This window comes from Camelus ferus, chromosome 6, assembly GCF_009834535.1.
Source record: "Camelus ferus isolate YT-003-E chromosome 6, BCGSAC_Cfer_1.0, whole genome shotgun sequence".
NCBI classification, from domain to species: domain Eukaryota; kingdom Metazoa; phylum Chordata; class Mammalia; order Artiodactyla; family Camelidae; genus Camelus; species Camelus ferus.
Genome location: NC_045701.1, coordinates 51,429,961 through 51,444,977, shown reverse-complemented (window position 1 = coordinate 51,444,977; position 15,017 = coordinate 51,429,961). Strand labels below are relative to the sequence as shown.

At 46.5% G+C, this 15,017-nt stretch overlaps 1 pseudogene; it reads left to right on the top strand.

Moving 5' to 3' along the window:
* The first annotated feature begins 2,952 nt into the window (after window positions 1–2,952).
* On the top strand, window positions 2,953–3,588 carry LOC116664446 (annotated as a pseudogene).
* The last annotated feature ends 11,429 nt before the right edge of the window (window positions 3,589–15,017 follow it).

Sequence of the window (15,017 nt, the reverse complement as noted above, 5' to 3'; positions counted from 1 at the left end):
CCCAAGTTTATAGATATAAGGATTGGAAAGGCAACCTCTGTCCCCCTTCCCCGAGGAAGTCATCTCCATCATCATCCTGTGTCACTGTCACCTTATGAAGCAGGCATTCTCTTGGCCGGCACTACTTGCTGAGGAGCAAGTAGAGGCTTCGATCTGCCCTTTGGGGGACTTGCATAAGGTCACAGGGATACTACATCACTCTTGACAACCGCCCCCCAACCCCAAATAAAAATGCCCAAATCTGCCCTTAGGTCACCAGCACTGGCACTGGTCCTCGTGGGAGAGTGGGAAATGGCCAGGGTGGTCTCTGCAGACCTCTGCGGTCTAGAGAACAGGGTCAGGGTCACTTACACACGTGCTCACCGGCCCTGGCTGCCCCTCCCACCTGCCCCCTTGGGCTGGGCTGAGTGTGGCCCCTGGAGAGAGTAGGGGCTGAGCCAAGCCAGAGAGGCCCATCCCTAGAAAAAGACACCCCCTTCCCCTCCTCCCTGCCATCTTGAGCGCTTGGACACCTGCACTTAGAAACTGGATTGCAAATGTAAGCATTTCTGCAGTTTCTATGAATTGAGAATCGGGTCTTTGCATTTACAGCATAAGCTTTTCTTACACTTTTTCCTAAAATTGCGATCATCTCCCAGAAAAATCAAGACTGTGGACCCTCCCAGGTCTAACCTGGAGGAGGGAAGATATATTCTCAAGGAAGAAATAAAAAATAATCCTTGTTTTTAAAAATCGAGACCAGAAAGTCCCACAACCTTTAAACTTCACAGACTAAGAGAATCTAAGCCGCAGGGTAGAACATAACAAACCATGCATGGTAACAAATATTAACGTTATTAAAACACAAAAGCATCAGAAGCAGGACCAGAAATTTGCTGAGGCCACCATTTAATTAACCCAAGTTGAACATGTGGCTCTTGTTACATGTGGTACCAGGCCAGAGGCATGAAAGCCAGCATCCGTGGGAGAGCCAAGAAGGAAAGCTGCCAGCCCAGACCCTGGAGCCAGCGAGTGCCTTCCCCACGCCCCCCACCCCTCCCAACACCCCAGGTTCTGTGTCCCCACACTGGGGTGCATGCAACACCCAACCTTCTCTTCCCTTCTGCACCCTACTCTTATGGCACGGTCCTTACAAGATTGTGAGCTCCTTCAAAGCATGAATGTTGCCTTGTTCATTTTAGAATCCATGTGTGCTTGTGGAGAGAATGAATGAATGAAGGAATGAATGAATGAATGACTAAGCAGAAATGAATAGAGGGATGCAAAGGGGAAGGGCAGCTCCAATCAGGAAAACCTGCTCTTTCTTAGAAAATTCTTGAACAATGTTGGCTGAACAAATGGTAATAAAGAGTCCTGAATTATTATTTAATTTACTAAGTTATTCGAAAAGGTGAAAAGATGAGTAGGTCTTACATTGGAAAGAGCAGAGATCCACTAAGTCCTTAAACATTATAGGGTTTATTTTAAGGCCACACATAGATAAGGAAGTAAGGGCCATAGACCAAATGACAGATCTAATGGCAACCCAGGAGAAGCTACACAGAACCTGTGTGGAGCCGGACAGAGCCCCAGATGTAGTTAAGGAACCAAGAGGTCTTTCAAGATCAAACAAAACCCTGAAAAACAGACACACCATCATCCTGCGAGCTGAGCAGCAAACTCCATCCATCCTTGCCTTCGTGCTTTGTCACTGGGGCAATTCAAGGACTCCTTCTCTGGCCCGGCTCTTCCTGCTTCTTATTTACATGTCTGCTGCTTCAGGACCTCACATGTCTGCTTTGTCTCTGTCTCCTTTACTAGCCAGTGGTCCCTCCAAGTCTCCTTGTCAAGTTTGCCAAGATAGAGGATCTCATTGGTGTCACCGGGTTGAGCCTTCACTGGCCGGCCACCCAGTAAGTGGGCAAGCTGCTTGGAGCAGGCGCAGCAGGGTGGCAGGGTCATGGGTATGACTGTGTGTGGGCAGAAGTTCTTCACAGGGGTGTAGCAGGGCTCCTGAGGGCCAGAGCCTCCCACTCCTCATCATAGACATGGGATAATTAAAATGTGAGAAGGGGAGGGCAGAAATGACTTGGAGTAACTTGTTGAGTTTGTATGCTTTTGATAGTTCTGGTGTGTTTCTGACCATCATAGACATTACTTTTACTCTGCAAAGTTGGTGAGCACACATCCCTAGGTCCCTGCCGATGCTGTGTGTGTGCTCCACTTGGGTCAGAGAATCAACAAGTGTGTTTAGCGTGCATTTCAAGCTGATGGTGGATTGTTAGGGAATGTAGAGGCAGAGGAACATGAGCCTTGACAGAGATGGTAAATATGGGCCAATGATTTCATTTATTTTAAGAGAGAATGTAGAAGGTGACAAAGCTGGTTTATAAAGGATATAAGAACGAAGATTTGGTGCACTCAGAGAACAAAAAGGAATGCTGAAGCCAGACTGCAAAGTTAGATACAAAACTGGTTAATGTCCAACAGGGCAACAAAACTATAACCTCTGGGGTTATTTTTTTTTTTCTACCAGATAGGTATCATTTGCATCTCTACTGAACAGAAAAGCCATTTACATTTTAACAGTTTCTGCGCAGTCCATCTAATTTTACAGCGTTATGCATGTCTGGACTCTAATTAATAGTAAATAGTAAGTCAGAGTTACCTTCCAGAGAGCCAGATGACCCCAGATGGGCTCATTAGACCTTGCTTTCATTTCATACTGAAAGGTCTTTTTGTTCCCCCTCCCCCAGCAAGTTTTAATAATTCTTAACAGGGAGAAAAATCAACATTTTGCTTCAATGGGTATTAAAGAAGGAGAAATGATAGTGAATTGGGTGGCCTAATGCCCAAGGTGTGGGGCACCAGTGCTCTCTGCCTCAGTTGGCAGCTCACCAGCTGTGTGACCTTAAATGTGATCTCACTTTGTCTGCGTGTCCTAGTCTATCAAATGGGGCTATATGACTGAACACTTGGCAGGACTTTGCCGCAAAGGTCATTTTTGAAATTAAAAAAATATAAATATAAAACGCAGCACCACCCCATCACCCACACTAATCCTGAGAGAGAAAGAGGAAGGGGAGAACAGGCACAGAAGCAATTTACGTGCAAAGGTTCCCGGCTGGGAGAGGATCATTCTGAAGGCTCCAGAGAACACCACCCAATCATGCATATTTACAAGAGGGTGAGGGGAGCAGAAATGGGACGCGAGCTGCAAGGAGCAAATTTACAGGCGTTGCTTCTTTCGCTGTGTGTAGGACAGGAGGCTGATGGTGATCACACTTCTCTGTCCGGAGTCAGATTGCTCGCTGATCCTCCCGGCGCGGGAGTGGAAGCTGTCGGGCCACTGGCTCCCGGGGCAGAATCGCCTGCAACTCTCCTGGGGGCCCAGCCCCGTGGCTCCTCCCGCCAGGGGCAGCGGTGGCGCCCCGCAAGCCCCCCAGCTCGGCGGGGATCCACCTGCCAGCCCCGAGGAGGACCCGCCGCCTCATGGGCACAGGGCCAGAATCCCCCTGGGGTGACTATGGATGAGCCACCCTTGTTTTGTGAAACACACACTCTGCAGTTTCAGGCAGCGCCCGTTGCCATGGGCGTTTTCTGTTTTGACCGAATCGGGGACAGACCGCATCCCCTGACTCTGAGCTGCAGAGTGTGGACGTTGGTGTCTGCTGCTTTACCCCGGAAGGATGGAGGGCTGAACCCGCCCTTCTCACGTCTCAGGTCACCTGACCTTGGCTAAGCGCCAGGTGTTTCCGCTTAGGCTTGGGCCGTGAGGCGCCCTTTCCCTGCCAAGCGAGGTGAGGTGAAAGGATTTTCAGGCAGATAAGCCCCTTCCTCTTTATCCTCCAGGGACCGCTTGAACACTTTTTTCATCTCCAGAGTAGATGGAGCTGTGGAGCCCTGCTCTCTACTTGCTTCTACCTGAGACCCACAAAAGGCCAAGACTGAGCTCTGCCCAGTAGCACCATGCAGGCATCCCAACAAGAGGAAGCAAGGAACCAGGGGACCTAGAAGACAGCCACGAGGTGTTTGAACCTGCAGAGGGGGGTTGGAAACTCAGTGCTGAGCACTTGTCCAATGGCTGCTTGTCAGTGGGGTGGGGAGTGCTGAGGGCCTTTGGGGCAGACTGTTCCTGGCTTAGTGAGGTTGGGGCGCGTCGCCGGAAGATGCAGCATCACTCCCTGCCTCCCTCCTGTAGTAACCGCCAACAGCACCTCCCTGTCTTTGTGACAACCCAAAATCCCACTGCCTAGGTCCAAATACTCCTTGGAGATTGATTATACCTCGTGGATTGAAAACCACTTTTTTTTTAATTGAGTTATAGTCAGTTTACAATGTTGTGTCAATTTCCAGTGTAGAGCACAATTTTTCAGTTATACATGAACATACATATATTCATTGTGACGTTATTTTTCACCGTGAGCTACCACAAGATCTTGTATATATTTCCCTGTGCTACACAGTATAATCTTATTTATCTATTCTATATGTACCTGTCAGTATCTACAAATTTCGAACTCCCAGTCTATCCCTTCCCACCCCCTCCCCAGTGGCAACTACAAGTTTGTATTCTATGTCTATGAGTCTGTTACTGTTTTATATTTATGTTCATTTGTCTTTTTCTTTCTTTCTTTCTTTCTTTTTTTTAGATTCCACATATGAGCGATCTCATATGGTATTTTTCTTTCTCTTTCTGGCTTACTTCACTTAGAATGACATTCTCCAGGGACAGCCATGTTACTGCAAATGGGGCATTATGTTGTCGGTTTTTATGACTGAGTAGTATTCCATTGTATAAATATACCACATCTTCTTTACCCAGTCATCTGTCGATGGACATTTAGGCTGTTTCCATGTCTTGGCTATTGTAAATAGTGCTGCTACCAACATTGGGGTGCAGGTATCTTTTTGAAGTAGGGGTCCTTCTGGATATGTGCCCAGGAGTGGGATTACTGGGTCATATGGTAAGTCTATTTTCAGTCTTTTGAGGAATCTCCATACTGTTTCCCACAGTGGCTGCACCAAACTGCATTCCCACCAGCAGTGTAGGAGGGTTCCCTTTTCTCCACAGCCTCTCCAGCATTTATTGTTTGTGGACTTTTGAATGATGACCAATCTGACTGGTGTGAGGTGATACCTCATTGTAGTTTTGATTTGCCTTTCTCTGATGATTAGTGATATTGAGCATTTTTTCATGTGCCTATTGATCATTCATATGTCTTCATTGGAGAATTGCTTGTTTAGGTCTTCTGCCCATTTTGGGGTTGGGTTGTTTGCTTTTTTCTTATTAAGTCATGTGAGCTGTTTATATATTCTGGAGATCAAGCCTTTGTCAGTTTCATCTTTTGCAAAACTTTATCCCGTTCCATAGGTTGTTGGGGTTTTTTTTGCTATGATTTCCTTTGCTGTGCAAAAGCTTGTAAGTTTAATTAGGTCCCATTTGTTTATTCTTGCTTTTATTTCTATTGCTTGGGTAGACTGCTCTAGGAGAACATTGCTGAGATGTATGTGAGATAATGTTTTGCCTATGGAAAACCACTTTTAAATCATTTCCTAAAGTATATTCCAAAAGGCATCAGTTAGTTACTTGAGATGTCAGTAGGTATGATATGAAAAGAGTCCCTGGTCATTATCATGCCAGGCTTGGGAAATCGTGAGTTTAAAAAGGGGAACGGAATTTCTTTACTGCAGGACTTCTCAGAAACTTTAATATAGTAATAGGTGTTTTGAATGATCAAGATTCCCCAATCTAACTGACAGTGGAATTCTTTCTCTTTGGGACTCCCTTTTGATGGACCCACCTTGGACAACTCTTAACTACCCTCTAGGGACTTGTGTGTCCTCCTCACTGTGCAGCACAGATACGAGGGCTCAGAAGATCCTTATGCTTCTACTGAATTGAACACCTTCAGAATTCTGGCAAACCAGAATGTGTGAAGCTACCAGGAAGGAGGCCAAAGTGTTCAGACACCACAGCAAAGATGACCTCACAAAGAAACCAGTGTGGTGGGGCTCCTGGAGCACTCAAGGGGACGTATCCTGCCTGGGACGGAGCAGGCCTCCGGGCGTGTTTGGCTGGCATAGTTCAGGAAAACTAAAATAGCTCGAGGAGGTTGGAGGAGAAGTACCTGTGGCTGAGATTGTTCAAATGCTGACAGATGGACTGGAGGGCTCCTCTCCAGCTGGCCTGGCAGCCTCTGCGTGGAAAGCCTTGCCTGGGAGATGGGTCCCAGCCACTCTGGTGAGATGCTGGAAATCTAAGCCCAGCAGATACAATGGCAGTGAGTCACAGTAAACCGACAGCCATCAGGTGCTCAGGAGGGAAACTGAAGCCAGGAGACTCGCTGAGCTGAGCGAGAAGCAGGACCATCCTGTTGTGCAAAACACAAGGAGCAGAGTGTTTAGGTCCAAGGATCAGGTTTCTCATCAGGGAAGCCCGAGCTGTGCACTGGGCCTTAGGCTCTGCTCCAAGGTCGAGGGACAAAAACCTGCCTGTTTCTGTCGGGGCTTGGGCAGGGGACCAGGGCCAGCAGGATCTGCTGCTTCCCAGGCAAAACTGGGTGAGCAGGCCAGAGCCCATCGGGGTGGGAAATCTGGGTGCTGCTTTCCAAGGGTGCTCTGTGCTAGTGAAACTTCTCTCTGAGCAGTTACAGGCTGTTGGCTCCTAAGTGTTTCCAGTTTAACTGGATTGGCCTGTGCCCACAGCCCTGTGTCCAAGATTTCAGCTCTAAAGAAAGAAGAGAAAGGAACAGGTAGGCAGTCCCCACTTCTCCAGGGCTGGTGGGCTCCGAGTGTCCTGCCCCTCCCTTGAGGCAATTGGGCTTCAAATATATGCTATGGATGCAGAAACCATGGAGTTTCTGTTGACTGTAAAAAGAAAAATACAAAACTGGTCTTCATTTATCAATCTTGGGCTGCAAAGGAAGGCAGAGAAGTCAGTTATAAGCTTGGTGATCTGTCTTCCTCAGTCTGTTCCAATGATACTCAACCTTAATTGGCATTTAATCTATTTCCACATGACCAGAAAATTTAGACCCATGAAGAAGTCAACCACAGTTTCTGAGCAACTCTCTCAATCGTGTTCTACATAAAATGTATTTGACATAAATTATTACCATGACTGGGATGCAGAATTAGAGTTATGATATCTCATTTGTATTTTTTTGTGACTTGATCAAGTTACCCACTTTCCTATAAAATTCCTATACTGTCTGCAAGAGATTTAAAGCATTGTGTGAAGTAGTAAAAGGCCAAGATGCATTGGAGGAAAAAAAAGAGTAGCTGGGTTTTTTGTTGTTACTTTCTTTGTTTTATTTTGGGTTTTTTTGGTTTTGTTTTTTTTTCCTGGGCAACTTTTTTTGCTCACAGGTCACAGTCAAGCTTATTAAACTTGGATGACAGTAAGCCAGTGACTAACTGGATAGTTAAAGCCACAAGTCAGGAGGCCTGGGCGGGCCCCTCCTCTGGAACCTCCAGTGGCCTGTTCCACATGCTGAAGCCTCTCACTCTCCCCACAGCAGAAACACTTTTGCGAATAGAAAACCCTCTGCGGTGAGCTCCACCTCCTCTCAAGGTCACTTCTCTGCTTGTCTGTTGCTTCATCCCCACCACGCCACCGTCCCTGTCCACTGCAAGGACGGAGGAATCTAACCACAGTCCCCCTACGGCTGCCCCGACAGGAACATGACAGAAGATTTCCAACAAAAACCAAAGTTACTCAGCAGCGCTTCCTGTCAGGCTGACGTGCCGGAGGGCCTGGCGTGCCTCCCTGGGCTCTTCCTGTCCTGCACAGCTTCTCTGCTCCAGGCACTGGGGAGCCTCCCTGCTTCCAGGGGAGAGTGGACAAGAGAACTTCAAAGCAGACAAGGCTGAGAGGACCTTGGCTTGCTTCAAAGACTGTCTCTTTCCAGTCTGGAGCTCTTAGCAAATGTCTCTTCCCCGTTTCTGAAACAAAATGAGTAGCTGCTGAAGTTTACCAGGTCCCCAAAGGCATGTCTGTGTTTCTCCCTCTAACCTGGGGCCTCTGGGCCTGCACGGGAAGTCCCCTAACGTCCCCGGCAGGGATGCTCTCTGCGGTTTGCACCTCTCTGATGCCTCTCTCCGGCTGGCCTTCTAGCTACCCCCGCCACCTTCCTCTTGTCCACCTGCCCTCTGTCCCTCCTGCTTCCCTGTCTTAAGCAGCAGCGCGTCTTCCACAGAGGAGACGTGGGTGGACGAGGAGTTGCAGCTCAGAGATGGCAAGGAAGGCTCTATGATTTTTGATTTTCTTAAAAAAAAAAATTAAAGAAGTCGCTCTCACTTCTCAAGAGGCTGTGTGTGCAAGTGTTTGGGCCACATGCGTGTTGAGAAATTGCGCATATATCGCTTGTATCTCGTATCACCAAGAACTGATGTCACCAAACCTCTTGTCTCACCCACCATCTTATCATCTGAGTTTAGCAGAGTGAGGCACAGCGAACCAGACAAGCCTTCAGGAGACCTGCAGACCAATGAGGGCATTTGGGGCAAAGAAATCCTATGGAGTTCTAAACCAAAATGCAAAGCTGGTCCTGCCATGAAGTAGCCCCAAGCCTCAGACCTGCTCTCTCTGGAGTTCAGGGCCCTTGAAGATGCTCAGCTTGGCGTCTCCGATGTGGCTGGACTTCCTGGCCGGCCAGACCCAAGGGGGCGGAGGAGGAAACGCTGTGGGTGAGCTGGGTGAGGCAGAGGAGCACGCACCGGGGTGACTGCAGGGCAGTAGCTTAGGACAGAAGACACCACGGCGGGGACCACTCCCCCACCCCCCGCAGAAGCAGCTTTCTGGCCCCTACATCTCCCAAACACACTTTCCAACTAAAAGACAGTCGTTGTGAGTAACTCTGAGAGCAGATCCACACCTGTGTGTACGTATATACCTGTGTGTATGTCCTGCCAGATTTCTTTGTTCCTGGGGAGAAACACAAGCTACAAATATCACAAGCCTTTTCAGTGCTGAATTATTACTGCTTTAAAAGTCAAAGAAAAAAAGCACAGTCAAGCCATCTACGAACAGATCAATTTAAGTGAGAACAGCATGAGTTGCTGCCAATTGTTTCTGCTGGGTTCTCCAGAAGGGGACGATGTGCGGGCGGGGCAGTTATTAAGGGTGAGGACAACCACCGATTTGGCTGAAGGGTCAGTGGTCTGTTTGTTTGTTTGTTTTTAAATATTGAAGCCCTCTGAGTTATACATGGATCCCTTACATGAAATAATACCAGATAGTAGCATTATGGGGGTGGAAAGAATTAACCACTTCCGGGAAAGTAATGACTATTTCATTTTATTCTACTTTTCTAGAATTAGTTTAGAATTCACTTCCAAGTAAACTTTTCCCTGGCAGTCCTTGAGTTTACTGATCCCAAGAAGGGACCCAAGGGCAAGGATCCCCTGGGATATTCTGTGAGCAATGGGGTCAGGTCCCTGTCCCCCAGGCCATCTGTTGCCAACAAGCCAGGGCACCAGAGCTGGAGGGCTGCATGTTGGTCACGATGAGCCATCTGGTTGCCTGGCAGAAGGAGCCCATGGGACCGGGTGTCTGAGATATTACTGACATTCCCACCGACCTTTGCCAAGGAGCCGGTTTGGTTTTATGGCTCAGCCTGGTGGTATGAATACATCCTCTTGGTCCAGGATACTTGTGGGGATCAGGCTTTAAATCTGCAACTTCCAAATTGAGTATTTTCTTATAATTATGTATTTTTTCAATTGAAATATAGTTTATTTATAGTATTACTTTCATGTGTACAGCATAGTGATTTGAGGTGGGTTTTTTCTTTGCAGATTATATTCCATTTTGGTTATTACAGGATATTGGGTACAATTCCCTGTGCTATACAGTAAATCCTTCTTGCTTATCTATTTTATGTATAGTAGTTTGTATCTGTTAATCCCATACCCCTAATTTCTCCCTCCTTCCCTCCCTCCTTCTCCCTTTTGGTATACCATAAGTTTGTTTTCTGCCTGTGAGTCTGCTTCTGTTTTGTATATAAATTCATTTATTTTTTGTATTCCACATACATGAGATACCATATAGTGTTTGTCTTTCTTTGACTTACTTCACTAAACATAATATTCTCTAGTCCCATATTTCATTCTTTTTTATGGCTGAGTAATATTCCATTATGCATGTATATGTGTGTGTCGCATCTTCTTAAGTCAATCATCTGTTAATGGACACTTGGGTTGCTTCTGTCTTGGCTACTGTAAACAGTGCTACTATAAACATTAGGGTGCACGTATCTTTTCAAATTAGTGTTTTCATTTTTTCTGGATATATACCCAGAAGTGGGATTTCTGGATCATATGATAGATCTATTTTTAGTTTTTTAAGGAACCTCCATGCTGTCTTCCACAGTGGCTGCACCAACTTACATTCCCACCAGCAGTGAGAAGGGTTCCCTTTTCTCCACACCCTCTCCAGTATTTATTATTTGTAGACTTTTTGGTGATGGCCACAGATTGAATACCTTCTTGAGCACGGGGGCCTACACTGCCCCTGGGTTCTGGGACTTCGTCCTGCCCACTCCCCTCCCCATCTAGAACGAGAGCAGGGTAGGGGAGTCTCTACCTATTCTGTTGCCCTTGCACGTGTTCTGGCCAATCACAACGGCTAGGCTGAGGCCTGCCTTCTGGAGGTTTTCTTTATTTTTTCAATAAATGTGCAATTTAAACATAAAGAGAGTTTGATATACAGTGTAACTTTAGGAGAGGTCCTTTAGCTGTTTATTCCTTGCTTCCAACAAAATGCCTGCCACCAAGATTGTAGAAATTCTGGATCCACTGCTCATCCACTTCCACACATGTCATGAATAAATTGTTTCTGCTACAGTACTAAAGTACGTAAATGATGAACCTTTACAAACTAAATGACGGCTAAAGCTTGTTTGTGTCCTAAGTTACTCCCATGCCACTCGGGTTTGAAGGTGTCCCTAGGTGGGAGAGGAGATGGTGTTACAGTCTGTGTATCCGGTGTTGCACCTGCTGAAGTCCAGGTCCTGGGCTTTCCTTAGGGCTTGTTGGGAGCAGAGGGCGGGGCGGGGGGAGGTGAGGACTGCCGAGCCGCGGCGCTGCAGCGGGGTGTTACGCAGCAGAGAGAAAGGGGATTTGTAAGGCCTTAGAAAGCCAGAGCCTTCCTTCCCGCTGCAACAAAGGAATCACCAAGGAGATGGATTTAGCTCTTAAGATTTAATAGCCTCCTCTGGGGGTCCTGCTTCTTTGGGAGGGGAATAAAAAAGCACACCCAGACCAGTCCTCTGGGCACTGTTTTCTACTCAGAGTTTCAGGCTATGACTAGAAGTGATTTGCTGGGCCTGAGGAATTTTCTAAATTCAATGTGTCGTCATTGGAAAGTCGGGAGAATTTAGGTAAAACAGAGACTCCTGACTCCTTGAAAGCATCAGAAGTGTTGACAATGACAGACTCCCACTGGTGCCTGGCAATGACAGGCAAGGGCTGGTGGTGGTCAACCCCAATGGCTGAGGCACAGCCTCTCCTGCCCACCCCACACGCACCCATGATGCCTCCCTGCTTGGGTGCCCTGAAGGCAGGGAGGGTCCCGCCACGGACCACCACGCCTTGTTCTCTCTGCCACTCAGAGGCAGTCTAGACATACATTTCCAGATCAAAGTCAGCCCTGAGAGCCACAGTTTATTCCTGCCTTGGCCCCCACACAAACACAAAAGCCTCCTCCCCAATTACTAAAGCCAAAGAATGCCAGGATTAACCCATAATTGAAACTTTTGAAAGAAGAGCTAAAGGCAGCTTTAGCCTTAGCATTCCTCGGCTCCTCATTAAAACGGGGGTTTTTTGTGACTCGGGGACAGCTGGAGACACGTGACTGAATCCAAAAGCTCACGTGAAAGATGCCGGCCTCAAGGATACAAGACAGGCCCGTGGGATACTTGATGTCATCAGACTGGAGGGCAGGAGTGGTGGGTGTTCCAGCCACAGCTCAATGGCAAGGACGCCTGGGCCCTCAGGAGCGAGACAGTGGATGGTCATGGTCAGGGCCAAGGTTCCACTGGCCCCAGGTGAGCCCAATTCCCAGGCTCCAAAGCAGAACCAGCCAAGAAACTGACATAGCCCTGGGGCCGGCTCCCACACACCATGTGAGCCAGATGCTCTGCTGTGTTGGCTGCTCCCTGGGGTACACACTGGCTCTCTCATGAGGGTTCACTACAAGGGCTGCCATCTCCTCCAGACTGAATGGTGTGAAATTGTGCAGAATGTGCTTAAAGGGGCTTCGGAGTCAGAAAACATGGAGCCCTGCGAGGCATCTCAGACAGTATCTGTGCCAGGGTTCCCAGTAGTGACTTCTTTTCACAATCAACTGGAACACGTTCAAAATACAGACTCTGAGCCTCCAGATTGCACCTCCTCCACCTTAACCCCCAACACTACACACAGCGCTTCTCCTGAGAAGTCAGGTTGGGGAGCCACTGATGTCATTCAAACCCTTCACTTCCGTTTCTGAAGTACAATTCTAGGGTACGTGACTTTCGAAGGTCACATAGCTGGTTTGGCAGGATTGAGGTTAGAGTACAGGTCTCCTGAATATAATCCAGGGCTTTTTCTACAGCACATCATCTCCTGGATGTGCCCATTGAAGGGGCTGCCAGATGACCCCAGCAGTTTTGGTTGAGGAAGACCGTAAGAAGCATAGTCTTTGTGTATGGAAAGCAACCCCAGATACTTTCCCCAGTATTGGCTTCCATGGTGGTTTATGACTCCCGTGTCTTAGTCTCAGCATCACCTGGGCAGGAGATTCTGCTTCTGGCTCTGTAATTACCCCAGTTTCACTTGTCCTTAGAGAGGTTGGGGAAAGAACTGTACATATGTGTGTAGATTTCTCTGTGCCTCAGTTTACCCTATGGAAAATGGAGAGAATGGTGCCACCCTTATGTCTGCCTCTTTGGAGCTCTGCAGACCCAGTGCATGGCCACACAAAGGCATCCTGTGATCCCCTAGGCGGAGAAGAAGCCTTCTATACCCACATAGAACTAGTCTTAAAGTCAAGGCTGCTTTTGCCACACTTCTTTTTTTATCGAAGTGTAGTTGATTTACAACGTTGTGTTAGTTTCTGGTGTACAGCATAGTGATTCAGTTATACATATACATATATATTCTTTTTCATATTTTTTATTATAGGTTATTATAAGCTACTGAATGTAGTTCCCTGTGCTATATAGTAGGACCTTGTTGTTTATCTATTCTGTATACAGTAGTTTGTATCTGCTAATCCCAAACTCCCCACTTATCCCTCCCCAACCCCTTTCCACATTGGTAACCATAGTATGTTTTCAATGTCTATGAGTATTTGTTTTGTAAATAAGTTCATTTGTGTCATTTTTTTAGGATTCCACATATAAGTGATATCATGATATTTGTCTTTCTCTGTCTGACTTGCTTCATTTAGTATGATAATCTCTGGTCAACCCATGTTGCTGCAAATGGCATTATTTCATTCTTTTTTATGGCTGAGTAGTATTCCATTGTACATATATACCACATCTTCTTTATCCAATCATCTGTCGATGGGCATTTGGGTTGCTTCCATGTCTTGGCTCTTCTAAATAGTGCTGCTATGAACATTGAGGTGCATGTATCTTTTCAAATTGGAGTTTTCTCTAGATATATGCCCAGGAGTGGTATTGCTGAATCATATTGAAACTCTATGTTTAGTTTTTAAAGGAATCTCCATACTGTTTTCCACAGTGTTTGCACCAAACTTCATTCCCACCAACCCTGTAGGAGGGTTCCCTTTTCTTCACGCCCTCTCTAGCATGTATCATTTGTAGATTTTTTTAAAAATTGAAGTATAGTCCGTTTACAATGTGTCAATTTCTGGTGAACAGCATAATGTTTCAGTCATACATATACATATATATTCATTTTCATATTCTTTTTCATTATAGGTTAGTACAGATATTGAATACAGTTCCCTGTGCTATACAGAAGAAACTTGTTTATCTATTTTATACATTGTAGCTAATATTTGCAAATTTGAAACTGCCGATTTATCCCTTCCCATGCCTTTTCTCCCCTGGTAACCATAAATTTGTTTACTATGTCTGTGAGTCCATTTCTGTTTTGTAGATAAGTTCATTAGTGTCTTCTTTTTTCATTTTTTAGACTCCACATCATTTGTAGACTTTCTGATGATAGCCATTCTGACAGATGCGAGGTGATACCTCGTTACAGTTTTGACTTGCATGTCTCTGATAGTTAGCTGTATTGAGCATCTTTTCATGTGCCTATTGGCCATCTGTATGTCTTCACTGGAGAAATGTCTGTTTGGGTCTTCTGCCCATTTTTTGATTGGGTGGATTTTTTTTTTTATTTTAAATAATTCTGATGTCAGAATATCATGGTGACAACTTTGGTTACCCTGCATGCCTTCCAGGAAGGGCTACCTTCTCCTCTTGGTTTCTGGAGGGCTGGTAAAATATTTCCTGTGGGTGATCTTGGTAGGGACCCCAGTTTTGAAGGACTAAACAAAATAAAAAATGAAATACTACTACAACTAGCAAAATAGCTAGCACTGAGTTGTTATTGAAGGTCAGGGACTCTGCCAAACATTTTACATGCATCTAATTCTCACTATGGCCCTATAAACAAAGTGTTATGAGTCTTCTCATTTTACAGATATGGAAAATGAGGCTCAGAAAAGCTAAAGAACTTGCCCAAGATCACATAGCTGCTAAGTGATGAGGCCAGAATTCACACCCACATCCTGCAGTGTCCAGGGGCAAAACTCTGGTAAAGGGGGTTGATGATGGGTCACTGTTGTCATGAGCTTGAGCTTCCACGTGGCACTGCCTGGTGCTTCCTAGTGGGATGTCACATCCGGAGGTGGCTTGAGTCAAGGGCAGCTCGGCCGCTGCAGCTGTGAGTGTCTGCTGGGAGGCTCACAGCTCCCTCGGTTCAGGGACCGCCTGACCCAGCCTGACCGAATTAAAGCAACTAACGGGTGTGACATAATTTGACATGTACATTGTTAGCTGAACCCCAGGGGAGAT